This window comes from Monodelphis domestica, chromosome 1, assembly GCF_027887165.1.
Source record: "Monodelphis domestica isolate mMonDom1 chromosome 1, mMonDom1.pri, whole genome shotgun sequence".
Classification (NCBI taxonomy): domain Eukaryota; kingdom Metazoa; phylum Chordata; class Mammalia; order Didelphimorphia; family Didelphidae; genus Monodelphis; species Monodelphis domestica.
Window position 1 is genome coordinate 3,503,966 of NC_077227.1, and position 16,479 is coordinate 3,520,444.

At 41.3% G+C, this 16,479-nt stretch overlaps 1 long non-coding RNA gene across 2 annotated transcripts in view; it reads left to right on the forward strand.

Moving 5' to 3' along the window:
- Positions 1-16,479, forward strand: part of LOC103099260 (uncharacterized) — a 141,977-nt gene that overhangs the window by 78,960 nt on the left and 46,538 nt on the right. For both annotated transcript variants that reach the window (XR_459620.3, XR_008911430.1), the window contains exon 3: positions 5,422-5,593. This is a non-coding gene — a long non-coding RNA (uncharacterized LOC103099260). The remainder of the gene's footprint in view (positions 1-5,421; positions 5,594-16,479) is intronic.

A 16,479-nucleotide genomic window follows, 5' to 3' on the forward strand; every position in this document is an offset into this window, starting at 1 on the left:
TCTACATCTTTCACACTGAGCAATGAGCTAATCTGTTTTGAGCCTAGTCATCCAGTCTATTATGTAAAATCAATCTGATTGATTATATTATCAAATGTTTCTCTTTTTTCAACAAAAGAATTGAGATATTTTATCAAAATGTTTGTTAAAACCTTGTTAAATTACATCATTAATATTCTTATTTATAATATTATAATCTTGTCCAAAAAGAGGATAAAGTTAGTTTGGCATGCCATGTTCTTGATGAAACCACATAAACACCATGTGATTGCCATTTTCCTCTGAAGACATTCACTAATCATCTCTTTAATTCTACACCTTTTCTGAGCAAATTCAAGCTCATGGGCCTATCATTTGGGCAATAAATTTTTATTTGCCCTCCTGTAATCTAATAGAACCTCTCTGGTTTTCCGTGCTCTTTCAGTTATTATTGCGAATGGCTCAGAAATCACAGTGGCCAGTTCTTTCAGGACCAAGAGATTGATTTCATCTGATGGATTGAACCTGCAAAAGTTACCTTGACAGGGAGCTTTATTACCCACTTTTTTTGGGGGGGGGGAAAGGTCTTCAGTATCAATTCTCTCTCAGTTATTTTGGTTCCATTATTTTTGGTCATTCTCTACACAGAAAACAAGCCAAGGAAAAATGGAACAACTCTGTCTCTTTCCTCTCTGTTGTCATTATATAAATCCAAAGACAAAGATTTTGGACCTTCTTTGACCCCCCCCCCCAATACAGCTAGCTTGTTTGGTATCCTTAACTCCCTCACCAACCTAGCTCATTGGAGGCTTTTACATTTCTCACATGATTATTAAAGGATGATGTCATTCTCTTCTCTTTCTTCCATGACCTCCCTTCTTCTGTACATTTATTTTTACATATTCAGGGTATGTGTGTGTGTGTGTGTGTGTGTATTTTGGGGGGATGAAGCTGGGTAGCTCAGTGGATGGAGGTCCTGGGTTCCAATCTAGCCTTAGACACTTCCCAGCTGTGTGACCCTGGACAAGTCTCTTGACCCCCATGGCCTAGCCCTTACCACTCTTCTTCCTTGGAGCCAATGCACAGTATTAATTCTGAGACAGAAGGTGAGGGTTTAAAAAATAGTAAGTTTGTGACTCTGGGCAAGTCATGTAACCTCAGTTTCCTCATCTATAAATGGAAAGCCACTTCAGTATCTTTGTCCAGGAGATCCTGAGTGGGATCACCAAGAACTGGACACAACTGACATGGCTCGACAACAGCCACTCTACCACATAAACAAGGCACTTAATTCTACTTGGCTCCCATTCCCCAAACACGAGAGCCTTGGGTAGATACGGCAAGGGGCTCAGTCGAAGTCAGGGTGGAGGTGGGGCACTTTTCCCCAATGAGAACCGTTCAGAAGCGTCTGAAGAGCGAAGTTCGTCCTCTTCGGCTCTGCTGTGTTCAGCTACTGGTTTGCAGAAAGGGCTGGAGGGCACCCCGATTTACTGCCTCCAAGATTCCAGGTGCCGGCCAGGGAGGGGGCCACACGCAGCGTTGGCACAGAATCGGGCCCATATCTCGGGGAAACCAGCTGCCCAGGAACGGAAGCCGTAGTCCTGAGAGCCCAGTCTCAATGGATTGGCTGCGGAGGGCGCGGGTCGGGGTTTTCTGCGTCGTGTTCCTATCCCAATGGGAGGCTCTCAGGGTGAGAAACGGGGTTTCTAGCGGGAGCGGCTGAAAGATGTAGATCGCCATTTGTGTCAACAACAGCTGATCGGCGTGGACAGTAAGGGGATCGGGTTTGTGGTGGGCCAGTCTCTGGCTGTTGCTGCGGAGCACGTCGCACTTGTCCGCTTCCTTTCCTGCCTCTAGTTGGGTAGACGGCAGGTGAGCTGGCAGGAGAGCTCGGAGGAGGAGGAGGAGGAACAGAGGCGGAGGGTCCCAGGAGGGAGGGCCGGGGCCTCTGAGAGCACCTCGCAAGGAGGAGCAAAGCAAATGGCTAAATCTTGCTGACCTCTGGAAGAGAGGCAGGGGCAGAAGTCAATGGCGGCTCACCCTGGGAGACAGTGAGGCTATGTCTGTAAATGCACACCTGATCGAATGGAGGTCCGCTGAGAGCATCCTCCAACGGAGCATCCCCGGAACTCCTGCCTGATGACTGGCGTCGGAGCCTTTCGTCGGCATCTTTTGGATCCCGATTAGGCCATCCCTAGCATTGTTAAGCACCCAGGACGCCCTCCGCCTACGCTAAGTGCCAGGGACACAACAATGAAATGCTGCAGAGTTACTGAAGAATCGTATGGGTGCTTGGGGGGAGAGCGGGGGAGAGCATTCACCGAAACACTGTAGACCACGCACAGACACACACACTAGTGACAGCGTTAGGCCACGGCAATAGAGGATACCACTGATGAGGCACCCTTTGGAGGGACTGGAATTCCTAAAACAAGGAGCAAGAAGTGAGCCCTGCTGGGATGAGCTCCAGGTCTGGGTGGCAACGTTAGGCTTTTTCAAAAGAAACACGCTACGTAAAGCTAGGGAGGGGGCGGGAACTCCATTGAGAGCCGATATTCATGTGAGGAAATTGAAGAAAGCAGGCCTGGTGGAACCCTTTGTGGGGAGTCAGTGGAGGGGTACACTCAGGCAGCTGGTCAAGCATGGATGTATGCCTAGAAAGGAGAAATGGATGAGTAGTATGGGGAGCAAAGATGGATGATGATGGCTAAAGGGGCAGCAGGAAGGGCCATGTATCGTCAAATACTACTCTTTTCTCCTGGTTCTTCTATCTCCCGGTGGCCGCAGTCCTTTTCTGAGTTCCCATTTTCTCATGAATGAAATGAGGGGTTTCAGCTAGATGGTGGTCTAAGTCGCTCTGGATCTAAATTCTGTGATGTGTATCGAGAGGTAAATTTAGTAAAGAAACATTTGGTTTTCTCACTACTAAAGTGCAAAGACTTGAGGATTCCTTTTTCTTCATTAAAAAAGACAAAGCCTTAGGTGGCAATTAGGTGGCTTAGTAGATTGAGAGCCAGCCCTGGAGACAGGAGGTCATGGGTCCAAATGTGACCCCAGACACTTCCTAGCTATGTGATCCTGGGCAGGGCAGGTCACTTAATCCAATTGCCTCACCCTTCCACTGTTCTTCCTTGGAACCCCTATTTATTCAGCATGGATTCTTAGAAGGGTAAGGTGTCTGTTTGTTTGTTTTTAATATTCTTATGTTTCCTGGATTGTAAATGCCTTCCAGGAAATTTTCTTTCAAATAAAAAAATGCCATCACCATCACCATCAATCACCATCACCATCACCATCACCATCACCATCACCATCACCATCACCATCACCATCACCATCACCATCACCATCACCATCACCATCACCATCACCATCACCATCACCATCACCATCACCATCACCACAGACCACCTTTCCTCAGCTAGGATGCACTCATTCTTTCATTCCTCTTCGAACCCTTTCTGGTGTCATTCCTAGCACAAGTTCCTCTCTGATTTGAATGCTCACTTCAACTCAATTCCATTTTATTCAACCCACAATTATTAAGCTCTTGCTATAGACATATGCTCTATTGAGCATAACAAATATGAAACATGTCACAAAGCTTCCTATCACTGAGGCTGTGCGATACATCTATGACTGCATTTCATTTAAAAGGGACTGCAGTGGAGCAAAAGAAATGACAGATCAAGTTCTGGGTGAAAGTTTTGAGGAGGAGAAAGAAGTCCCTCATTACTGTGGGCGTTGAGAGCGAGCTTCCTAGAAGTGGTACCTTATGAACTGGGAGCAAGAAAGAAAAGCTTCCTGTCAATAGAGAAAGAACGGTCTCATCATAGCAGCTGGGGGCGGAGAGGTTATGAATGAAGGCATGGGGAGAGAAGAGAGAGCACAGGATGTCAGAGGGGGTGGCCAATGGTAAAGTTAAAAAAAGAAGGGAATAGAGGAGAAAAATATGAGCCAGATGGAATGGGTCCAGATGATAAAAACAAAACGATAATGAATTCTATTGGACACTGGGGCTATTACAGACTGACTTTGTGGGTGGTAATAGGGGTCAGCATATTTGTATTTCTTTGAAACTATCATTTCATCTAATTTATAAATTTATGAATTTTATATATTTATCTTCCTAAAATACTACACTACTTTGGTACCTGTTGTTTATTTTTCATTTACTTTAAGTAAAATACTCTCAACTAGCCATGATGATAAGTACTTAGCCATATGCTCTCAGTATTAAATAGGAGGAATAAAGGCATAATAATCATCATAGTTCACATTGAGACAGTATTTTTAAGGCTTGAAAAGTACTTCAGAAATATAATCTCACAAAACAACCTTGTGGATTAGTTGCTAGTTTTTAAAATATTATTTTTTTTTATTTTAAACATTATTTTATTTGGTCATTTCCATACATTATTCACTGGAAACAAAGATCATTTTCTTTTCCTCCCTCCCCCCACCCGCCTTTCCCTCTCCCATAGCCAATAAAGCTGACTAATAATGAGCTTGTGGTCCATCAAAACTCCCAGATCTTTTTGAGATGCATTTCTGCTTCCTGTGAAGTTGACTTCAGAACTTCTTTTTAATAGAATAGTCTTCAGTTGGTCCAAAGTCAAATCATTCAAGATAATTTTTGAACCATGAATCTCCTCATCAATCCCTCCCAGCTAGCAGAGACCAGATCACCTCCTTACTAGGAATATTTGGGAGGACATTCACATTTCCTATATGGGTAGAATAGATGACCTCAGGTGCCCATTCATTTTCCAGTTTCTTTATAAGTCCATGTAGGGGACATCAGCATGCTGGGGATTAGACAGAACACACACAAAAATATGAAAATTGGCCCTTGTCCTTCAGGGGCTTACAACATCATGGAAAAAGAAGACAAGCATATTTTAAGATAGCTAAATATGCAGTGTCCCAAGAGTACATAAGCATAAATATAGATAATAAGGTCAATAGAATTTGAGAGAAGGGTCAGGTTATTGTCAACTGGATTCCCTAAAGAGAACTTTATGGAGGAAATGGGAAATGAGTGTAAGCCTTAGAGATTCACTGGTGGGAGGAAGATGACACAATTTCCAGTTGAAGAAAGCCAAGAAAACAGCTCTGTAGAGGTAGAAACTTGTAAGAGATAACCAGGGACAAATAAATAAAGGAGCCAGGCTGAATGGAAAAGTTTTTAGTAATAAGTTAACAAGAGAATATTAGCCCTCCTGGCCATTCCTCTTTCCTTAGATCACTTTCTGGGCTTGTCTGCTTGTCTGCAAAAAAAATGGGGTGGTGACCTATGACTGCTGGGATGCTTGGAACCAATCATAGATATGGGACTTCTGTGGGAATGGGTGGGAATTTCCAAACTACCTTCTCTTTTCCTCTCATTTTTTTCCTCCTGCTTATTGAATAATCCCTGTTTTCCATTCTTTCCTAACACAGAGTACTGCATTTAATCTGACCATGAAGACAAGAAGAAAACTACCCCCACACTCTTTACAGACAGGCAGATGGATTCCAAGGAATCAGTTAAAGAACAGGAGGACAGATAGTCTTGAGAAAGGGCTAAGTCCTGGATGACCAAAGACATTGGCAGCTTCTCTTCCCAGCACAGGTGAGCTTCTGGGGGAAACAAGAGGAGATCTGGGCCCACAGCCACACCTTTCTTCCCCAATAGCTGATTCTTTGAATGAAGTTGTCGTCCCAAAATAGTATTTCAGATGCTGCTGATTGTATCTCCAGCCTCATTTGGACCCCTGTGTTAATAAAAGCAATGAAACTGGGGTAAACAGCAGATAGAGATGCTGCTACTTGCACTATATGAGAAAATACTTTCTTCTTCTTGAGGCTGTGTGTTTGTATTCCCATCTTACAAAGGAAACGATGATGATAGCAGAGGTGGATCCTAGAAGGGCTATCTGGGTGCTCTTATACATAAGGGGAACAGATACATGGCAAGAAAATGAGCAAGTCTGTGGCTTGTTGTAGAAAAACAAGATGTACTTTAGCCTGAGGAGGTAGCCTGGGGGGGATGGGAGCCACAGAGGAAGATAAACTGATACAGGGAGGGATCCTTGATATCACCCCTGTTCTCTACTTTGAAGGCAGCGAATTCAAGAGAAAGAGTTGCCCCTTCATATAAATAATGGTCAACCCAACTCTTTTACCCTGTTATGGTCATGTGACCTTCGTATACCTTGTCAACTCAACTTAATTTAAGCCAATCCAGTGTAGCAAATGCTAAGTAATAACTATGTCCCCCACTGTACTCTCTACAGGGATACCCAAGCAAAAATGAAAAGAGCATCTGCCCTCTGACAGATGCTACTAGAGGAAAATTCATATATGTGGATATAAAACATATGCAGAGAAATGTTGGGGAGCACCATTGGGAGGAATCAGAAAAAGGGCTGGCCTCAAAGCTGTGACTTGAAAGGAACGAGGGATGCCCGAGCTGAGGATTAGAAGAGATAACTCCAAGGGAGGGACCTGGGGCGCAGGGGTTGGGACATCATCCACAGAGTTTAATGGGCAAGTGCATTGGACAGAAATGGGGAGTGTTGGGGCAAGCAGAGACATCTGTAATACATTTAGGAAATGTGGGCTTCAGAAAGATTTTGGAAGGCTTTTATATTCCAGGTAGAGTAGAAAGTCACGGAATCTTTTTGAGGAGGGGAAGGTTGGAGCCATCAGCTGATGCTTTAAGAACTGCAGCTTAGCAGCTGGATGGAGGATGCTTTAGAAGAGAAAGAGGGAAATGCTTCAGACAGAGTTTAATCAGGATGCTAGTTCAAGCAGTCAAGAGATAATAAAGGATTGAATTTAGTCTGTGCCTGGCTGGAAGTAAAAAGGATGAGGCCTAGATACCATCATGAGAGAGAACAGATAAGACCTCACTATTGATTGGCTACAGGAAGGGCAAGGGGATAAAGAGTGGAATCTGGATGATTGTGATGTCAGAAGCCTGAGTTACTTGAAAGATGGAGGTGCCTTAAAGAGAATTTGGAAAGTTTGGAAGAAGAATAAAATTTCTTCCTCTCTCTTTTCGATTTTTATGGGGATTGGGGCTGGAGATGAATAATCCAGGTTAGGAAACAATGAAGATATTCATGACCTGAAAGAAGGAGGACTCATGGGGGAGAAACTGGGGCTGGATAGATTTGGGAGACATCTGCATAGAGATGACAAGTGAGCCCATAGTTGCTGATGGCCTGCCCTCTCTACATGGGTCATTTTCCCTTCTGAAGATGCCCTCTCCTCTTCCTCTCCACCAAACTTCTCCTGGACATCCTCAAAACCCACACCATTTACCGTTTGTTTAATCAATAACCTACTGCTCTATAGCCTTTTCAGGATATATCAACTCTCTTTTTCATACTGTGAGTCTCCCTATAAAAAAGGCAGAAGCTTTGTGTGCTTAGATTTTTCTCTACTTGGGAGGAATGGTCCTGGCTCTTCTCCACCTGTGGTTGCTAGATTGCCAAGTCTCATGATAGACTAGGAGTGTAGACAAGCTGGACCTTTCTGTTCTGTTGTGCTGTACACAGCTTTAACGGCACCAAGGTTGTCGTGGGCAAGTGCCTTTCTCCTGATTGGGGCCATAGAGAGTGCTGTATCGGTCATTATGAGCGAGACTGGAGAGAGACTCACTAGATGATTGAGAACCTCTAAATTTGGGATCAGCTTTTCTCTTTCTCATTAGTGCTACCTTGTAGAGGCTCTGATACCTCCTCATGCCCGTCTAGTATCAGGTAGGGGTACTTTGCTTCAGCATGTTTCAATACTAGACTACATTCTAAATTTAAGAGTCCTTTTATCTCTCTTCCAATTCCCAGCAGAAGGGCAGTGTGGGACATCCTGAGTGGATGAATTCCCTCATTGTTCTAAATGTTGTTATCTCAGCAGAGCTGGAAATGAGCTTCATTTGAAAGAGAAAAGCTCTTCCTATCAACTGAAATATTATAATACTCAGTGTCAGTGCTTAAATATGCAGCTTTATGCCTAAGGTCCTCCAAATCCATATCTTCCCAATCGGGATAATTATTCTTAAAGAAAAGTTTGATTTTGGGAACTGCATTTTTTTAAACATTATTTTATTTGGTCATTTCCAAACATTCCTTGGAGACAGAGATCATTTTCTTTTCCTCCCCTACCCCCTCCCATAGCCGACGCGCGATTCCACTGGGTATCACATGTGTTCTTGATTCGAACTCATTTCCATGTTGTTGGTATTTGCATTAGAGTGTTCGTTTAGAGTCTCTCCTCAGTTATATTCCCTCATCCCCTGTAGTCAGGCAGTTGCATTTCCTCGGTGTTTCTACTCCCACAGTGTATCCTCTGCTTGTGGATAGTGTTTTTTCTCCTAGATCCCTGCAGATTGTTCAGGGACATTACACCGCCACTAATGGAGAAGTCCATTGTGTTCCATTGTACCACAGTGTATCAGTCTCTGTGAAGGGGAACTGCATTTTTGACAAAGATCCTTTTAATGTGAGCAATGGTCCCTTCCTCGAGTACATCATGCAAAGGAATATTTCAGCCACCTCAGTAATTCTTTCGAGGAAGGCCATAGGTGTTTCTGTGATCTTTTGCTTAATTTCCTCAAATTTTGACCAGGCATTCTGTCTTTTAGTATACCGACCCATAGCCTCAATTATAGCTTCCCTACATTCCTTCATTTCATATCCATATCATATTGTTCTGGCCAGGATACCAATAGAGGGCCTGATCTTGTCTCCTCTATAAACTTGTTAACATTCACTTTTAGTTAATAATTCCTTCATTAGCAACACAAAATCATTATAGTTGGGGTTAAACAGATCTATTGCCCTTTTCATTTCCTTAATAACTCGATTGGGTTCTTCTGTAAAGCTAGGAGTTCTCCTTTTAGTTGATTCCAAGCCCTCAGGGGTGAATCTTTTGTGGGTTTTTACTTGGAATATTTCATCTTTGGAAACTACAGGGAGATCCTAAGTAGACATAGGGTAGCCATCCCACTAGCCTCTTCTTGTTGTAATCTATTAAGTTGTTTCATTTCCCCATTGTTTCGAGTAATTCCCCTCTCATTTCTCTTATTCACCATCTTATTTTCTTTTATATATGACTCCATCTGGTCCAGTTGTTGTTTCATTTGCACCACCATCAATTTAAGTTCTGAATCCTTTATAACCCTGATGACCATAGCTTTTAAGCATTTGCTGGTGTAAATGAATACCACTCTACACTTAAACAAGACATACAGACACAGCAGAGAGGAATATGTGATACCATTTTCAGTTTGATTTCCATTATAGGTTTCATAGAGTCATAGTCTAAAAGCATTGCACATACATTTGGAAACATTTTACAAATAGAATGCAAGGGATATGAAGAATGCAATCCCACAAGATCTTAATAACATCCATTATTATGTCACCTATTAGATTCATATTCATTTGCAATACAGTATACACTGGTGAAACAGTGGTATTAAACTCCACTGTGAACAGATATAAACAATGTATACTGTTTATATAAACAGATATAAACAGAATAAACAATCACAAAGTTGAAATTTTGAAAAAAAATTTCCAACATAATCACCCAAGATGGCCATCTAAATCCCTTTAAAATTTCAATATCCCCACTAGCTTGCCCAGGGTCTCAGAATTCTGCTGACCCCACTCAGTGGAATGTACCAACTCCACTGAGTGACTTTAGAAAGTTCCACTCTAACTGCCTTATCCCTATATACCTCTTATAAAATCACTTAGAAAACCATAAAATTTTGGTTTTGTAGTGGAGAAGGTTTGTGAGTAGTAAAAGAAACAGGATCTAGGAGGAACAGCTGTTGTTTAAGGTTGGCTCAGAGAGAGAAGAAGTTCCCCCTTCAGCCTTCTCTCCTCAGATATGACTGCTCTCACAGATTGGCTCTTGTCCCCCTCCACTACTAGAGCCTAAAATGTTTCTTCTCAGAAAGATGTCCCTCCCCCTCTAAGCTGTTCCACTCACACCTGATTCAAATTTGGGACAGAATAACCACTTTGATGTAAATTAATTCAATTACGGTAATACAAAGAAAATGGCTGGCAGGGAAAAGAATTAGGAAAGAAAAATGGGGAAAGGGGGTCCCTTTTCTCTAAGTATCCCTTTCCCTCCCTCCTTGAATTTTGGGGAAACTCAGGCTTTGGCAGCCTGAGCCCCCTGAGAAATAGGTTGACTGGCCCTGGGTTTGGCCTCCTGGCCACAGTCCAGACCCAGGGCACCAGGAGCTGTGAGGTAAGTTTTGACAAAGGCTCAAAATGTCTTCTTCAAATTTTCCTTCAGTTTGGGAAAGGGGTGGGGGGAGAATGTCCGGTTACCAGGAGAGGAAAGAGATGTATATCTCCAGGAGAAAGACTTGGCCAGTCCTCTCCTCCTAGGCTTCTTGAGGTTGAGAGAGCTATCCAACTGAAATCCCAGCCAGAAACTTCTGTCTCCTCAACATTCTAGACCTCCTTGGACCCCTCCCCCATTGAGGTGAGCAGATCCACAAACTCTTCAGCCTGGCACTTTTTCTTATGTGTAAACCCTCTGTCACAGTTTTACAACCTAGCTGACTCACCCAACTAAAATACTATAATAGGATTGAAGGGAAGGAACGTAGAGGGAACATATAAATATTTTTATTTTATTAAACAAGGAAAAGGAAGATAAAAAGGGAAGGAGGGGAAAGGGAGAGAATTAATTATTTTAACCTTTAAATTATAAGCTATCTGACTAAATCTATCTTATTTCTTTTTTTTTTTAAATAACCCTTCCCTTCCGTATTAGAGTCAATACTGTGTATTGGCTCCAAGGCAGAAGAATGGTAAGAGCTAGGCAATGGGGGTCAAGTGACTTGCCCAGGGTCACACAGCTGGGAAGTGTCTGAGACCAGATTTGAACCTAGGACCTCCCAACTCTAGGCCTGGCTCTCAATCCACTGAGCTACCCAACTACCCCCCATCTATCTTATTTCTAAGTACATTAAAGGCAAAGTCTTTAGGGATGAGTAATCTTACAACAGAGTCTTTGGTGGGTAAAGCCCAAAAATTCCAAGAGAAATATCCAAAGGTGGTCTGTTCTCAGGTTGATCAGCTTCTTCCATCTGTCTAGCAGAATGAAGACTGCCTTATTTTCCACAGCCAAAGGTATTCCCAGGCTTGTAATTTGAATGATGGTTTCTCAAGCTGCTCCAGGAAAATACACTCGCCTCCTCTTTCATCCGGGTCCAGAGAGATTGTGTCCATTTCTTAACTGTTTCTCTGGGATTCTATTACACCAACTCCAGGGAAAATTCTAATCCCATGCCCTGTCAATCACTCTTATGTCCTAAGTCTTATTTCCTATTGTAAAATGGTCCAACTCTAGGGTGTTAAAGTGCTTTTGTTGTCCTTGGTGTTGATAGAAGTAATTCATTTGGTCCAGTGAACTTCCTCTGTACAGCATACATATTTGCCTGTAGTCTCACCTTGAATGAAGTCCCATGTTCTCTGATGACTGTAACATACAGTATCATGCATGTGTGTAAGATTGATTTTTTGTGTGTGCATGTAAGATTGATTTCTTCATGTGTGCTTGTATCATACTATGTATATCTTCATGTATGTGTGTATGTAATATACCTTCTGTAATTTATTACAAGTATATTTCTATTATATGTGTTTTGGAGATTTGGAGATGGAAGTTTTTCTTTAGTTGTTAATTTAACATTCAGTTTTTGATCTAGCAGAGATTTGTGATGGTCCATGGAGCTATTTCTTGAGATTCCGATTATTGTGTGTATATATTTGTGCAGTTCTTTATTCCATTTCTTCTTCACTGTCATTGTACTCATTTGTAGGAGCAAATGCAATTATCTCTAGGATATTTGGCATTTCTTCAGACTCTAGTATTCTCTTGCAGTCTCTTCTAGATTTCCTTCTAGGTTTTCTGTTGTTATATTGGCATGGGCATAATGTTTAACATGAAAGGCATGGTACCATTGATCTTTGCCTATTACTTTGATGGATGTAGGAGTGGTTAATACTACTTCTAGTGGGCCATTCCATCTAGGCTCAGTAGATGTATCTCTGACAAAATTCTTCACATACACTTTATCGCTTGTTTTGATCTTGTGCAGTGAGAAGTCTAATGGTAGTCTTTGAACTAATAATCTTAGATTCCCAAGTTCTTCCAATCTATCTTTCTTGTATTTCTACCCAATAGGTATGAAGTTGGCATTCTCCTCTTAGTATGGATATGTAAGATGGTTTAGTTGTCTGTCCATGCCATAATGGTTGTCCATACAGAATTTCAAATGGGGAAATATGCAAGTCTCCTCTGGGTCTGGTTCTAAGGTGGAATAGAGCCAAAGGAAGAACATCTGTCCATTTTAGGTGTGTTTGTGCACAGAGTTTTCCTATTGTTGTATTTATTTGTCCTCTCCATCTGACCCAAATTCTGTGGTCTGTAAACATTGTGTAGGCTTCTATTAATCCCTAAGTTCTTATATACTTCTTGCAGTATTTGTGATGTAAAATGAGACCCCCTGTCCAAGTCAATAACATCAGGAATGCCATGTCTAGGAATTACTTCCTTCAGCAGTGTTTTCACTACTACGGCTGTATTATTATTCTTAGCCGGATATGCCTCTCTCCATATAGTCAGATAATCCATGATTACAAGTGCATATTTATAACCCTTATCACTAGGCATATAAATGTAGTCAATCTGCAAACATTGGAAATGTGTATAAGATAATGTTCTGCCTCTCAATGCTTTGTTCTCGAGATGACCTTGATTGAATTTCCTACACATATCACATGCCTGATAAATTCTAATAGCATTTGTAGATATCCCTGGGGCTGTCCAAAATCTTCTGATTTTATAGAACATGGATTGAACTCTGTAATGACCTTTGGAGTGAATCACATTACACAGATGTTGATAAAGCTTTCTGGGCAGTATGGGCTTTCCTCCTTCTGCTAACCATATTCCTTTTACTAATTTGGTTCCTAGGTATTTTTGCAATGACTGAATCTCATCTCTGTGATACACTTTTGTAATGTCATGCTTTTCCACAAGAGAAAGATTCAGAACACAGAAAGGACCAAATCTAGCTGTGTATCTCACTGTTATGTCAGCCCTTTGGTTCCCCTGGGATACGTTGTCCTTGCCAGAAGTGTGGGCCTTGAAATATAGCACAGCTATTTCACTTGGCAAGTCTACTGATACTATTAGGTGGGATATGAGATCTTTGTATTCAATCTTCTTCACAGATGATGTTACAAAACCTCTGTTTTTCCATGTATAAGCATTAGCATGCATGGTTGCAAAAGCATAATTTGAATCAGTATACACATTTGCTCATTTGCCTTTTGCCAATTCCAGTGCTGCCATTAGAGTTTTAATTCAGCACCTTGGGCACTGTTATGATCAGCCATAGCATCCTGTCATTGGTCACCACTGCTTCACCTGTGACCCTTTGTCCTCTAGAGATGTATGAGGATCCATCAGTATATAATTCAATTTCTGGATCACTAAGAGGTGAATCTTTTAGGTCATCCCTTGGTTGGTGTATCATTTCTATTACTTGGGGGCAGTCATGTAGTGGTTCTTCTCCTAAAGGCAAATTAGGTATCAGAGTTGCTGGGTTTAAAGGTGCATGTCTGTGAATAGTCAGCTTATTGTTTCCTAGCAAAAGGATTTCATACTGAGAAAGTCTAGCAAATGTGAATGCATACATACTCTGTGACCTTAAAAGTTTTTTCAATTTGGTGAGCAGAATATATATGTAGCTTACATCCCAGTACTATATCATTTTCTTTTTTCACCATGAGCCCGGCTGCAGCTATGCCCCTCAAGCAATGTACCATTCCCTGTGCTACCTTATCTAGTATCATGTTGTAATACACTATAGGTCTCAAATTCAATCCTAGGTATTGTGCTAGAACTCTAGAAGCTATGCCCTGAGTTTCATGAACATAAAGATGGAATTCTTTGTCATAATTTGGTATCCCTAATTCTGGGGCTATTAGAATTGTTTGTTTCAACTTTGACAAAATGTGGAGATGTTCTCTTGTTAAGTGCAATGGTTCTTCTACCTCATTCTTTGTCAAGTCTGTTAAGCATTTAGATATGTTGGAATACCTTATGACATATTGCCAAGAGAATCCTGCTATCCCAAGGAATGCTGTTAATTGTTTCTTTGTTCTTGGGATTCCTCGCTTTTGAATATCAGCTATCCTTTTATTAGAGATTTTCCTGGTGCCCTTTTCCAGTATAAATCCTAAGCATTTGATTCTTGGGAGAACCCACACTAGCTTCTTCCTAGAGATCTTATGTCCTCTCTTATACAACTCTATTAGCAGCCTTTTAGAATATTCTAAGCATGTTTTTGGATCGGGTGATGCTAGGAGTAAATCATCAGCATAATGTGCCAGTTTGCTGTGCTTGAATTTAATAGTCTCTAGGTCTTTCTTAAGTAATTGACAAAAAATAGATGCACTTTCACAACAGCCCTGAACTAAACAAGTCCAGCAGATCTCATTTTCTCGCCATGAGAATGCAAAAATGTTTTGGGAGTCAGGGGGCAATGGGATCGTAAAATAGGCATTGCTCATGTCTATCAGGGTGTTCCAGCATGCTTTGGGTGGTATCTCTGTGATGATGTCATTCCGTGATGGCATTATGGTATGTGTCTTCTTAATAAAGTTGCTGACTGCTCTTAGATCCTCCACAAATCTCCATGAAAGTGACCCATCAGAATTTTGTTTGCTCCTGATCGCTAAGATTAGACTGTTAAATTCTGACACTGTATTCCCTGCTCCAATAAACTATTGATAATAGGAGTGATGCCTAGAATTTCTTCTTTACTGAGCTTATATTGAGGTATCTTAGGAGGTACACTATCCCTGACTTCTATTTTTACTGGTGTTGCTAATTTAATTCTACTCACATCATTCTGGTGTTTAGCAAATACTGCTTGTGATATATCATTGAGTATTTCATACATCGATGTTAATTCTTGCTGCTGTTCAGTTGTTTCATCTAGTTGTTCCAGAAATAATGAAGGATAGTGTTTGAGAGATTACTTGGGTAGATGTAAATATATGTTCCCAGATTGTTCACAGTGCAAAGTCACTCCTATTTTACATTAAAAATCACATCCCAAAAGGTTGTCTGGACATCCAGGAATTAAGAGAAATGCATGGTCAGTGGAGAGAGGACCTAGTTTTACCATTGTGCTTTTGAGCTCTGGGACCTGTTGTATTTCCCCAGTATCTCCTGCCACTGAAACCAAACCCTCAATTGCAGAATCTTCTGGGAATGACTTTAATACAGACTTGGAAGCACCATTATCAATGAGAGCTTTGTATTTCTTCTTTCCCAATTTAATCCATTCATATGGTTCAGGTGTGTCAGTTGTTGTTGAACCAATTGTTGTGTTGTTAGTGTGCAGTGCCCCCTACATTAGCTACAGTCTTTGTGGTTAGACTAACTGAAACTTCATGGCTTAAAGTAGTCTCTGTCTGTTTTCCTGCCAACTGCATCTTCTCCATGCATTCCTATGGTAAGAGACCTTGGTTCAGGACCACGGACAACTGCCTGTTCATTTTGCAGCATGAGGGGAGACACAGATCCTGCATTTAGAATGTTGGAGAATATCAAACTGTTTGAAGACTGAGTATCTGTGAAAGATGTTTCTTGGTTTATTCCACCCGTGCTTTCAGTTGTTATTGCACACTCTGGTAATAGGGCTAACATTTCTTGGTTGTGTGATTGTGTATTCATGTCAACCCCTTTCCCAAGGTTACAATTAATATTTTTTGAATCTTCTTCTTTAAATTGCAATGGGTAAAATGTTGCTGGTTCTAAATTTAAACTAGTCTTCTTTTTCTTCTCTTGAGCTGTCCCTAAATGTTCTTTGGTTGTTTCAATTAGCACTTGTATGAATGAGTCTGGTTCTGTAAGGCTATCAGCCATGTGTTTCATTTCTTCAGTTGTAGGTTTCCTTGAACACAGACAGAATCCAGTCACTCTTCAGGCTGGCTTTTCTCACAAGACACAAATTTATCTTAAACTTCAAAACAGGAAGGTAGAAGCAGATGGAAGTGTATACTCAGAAGCTGGAAAGCTGGTCAGAGGGCCTCAATTGTCAGGTCAAAACTGCTCCTCTCAGGAAAGTCTGTTATCTCTCATAGGAAGTGCTTCCTCCAAGTGCCAAAGCAAAAGGAACTCATCTTCCTCCTCCAGGCTTCAAGTCCTCTCTTTGTTTTGACCTGACATTCCTTTTGAACCCTTTTTTCCCCTTCAAGTTCCATCCGTGAGCCACTTGTTTTACAACCTGTATCTTTTGCAATTTACTATTCTTATTTCTCTCTTCTGACAACATGTATTTACATATATGTGCATTCTCTATATTATTCTTATGGTTTTCTTAAGGATTTTACAAATATGTACATATGTTAGAGTTACATATATGTGTGAGTGTAATATGTGTTGCATGTTCCTACTCTA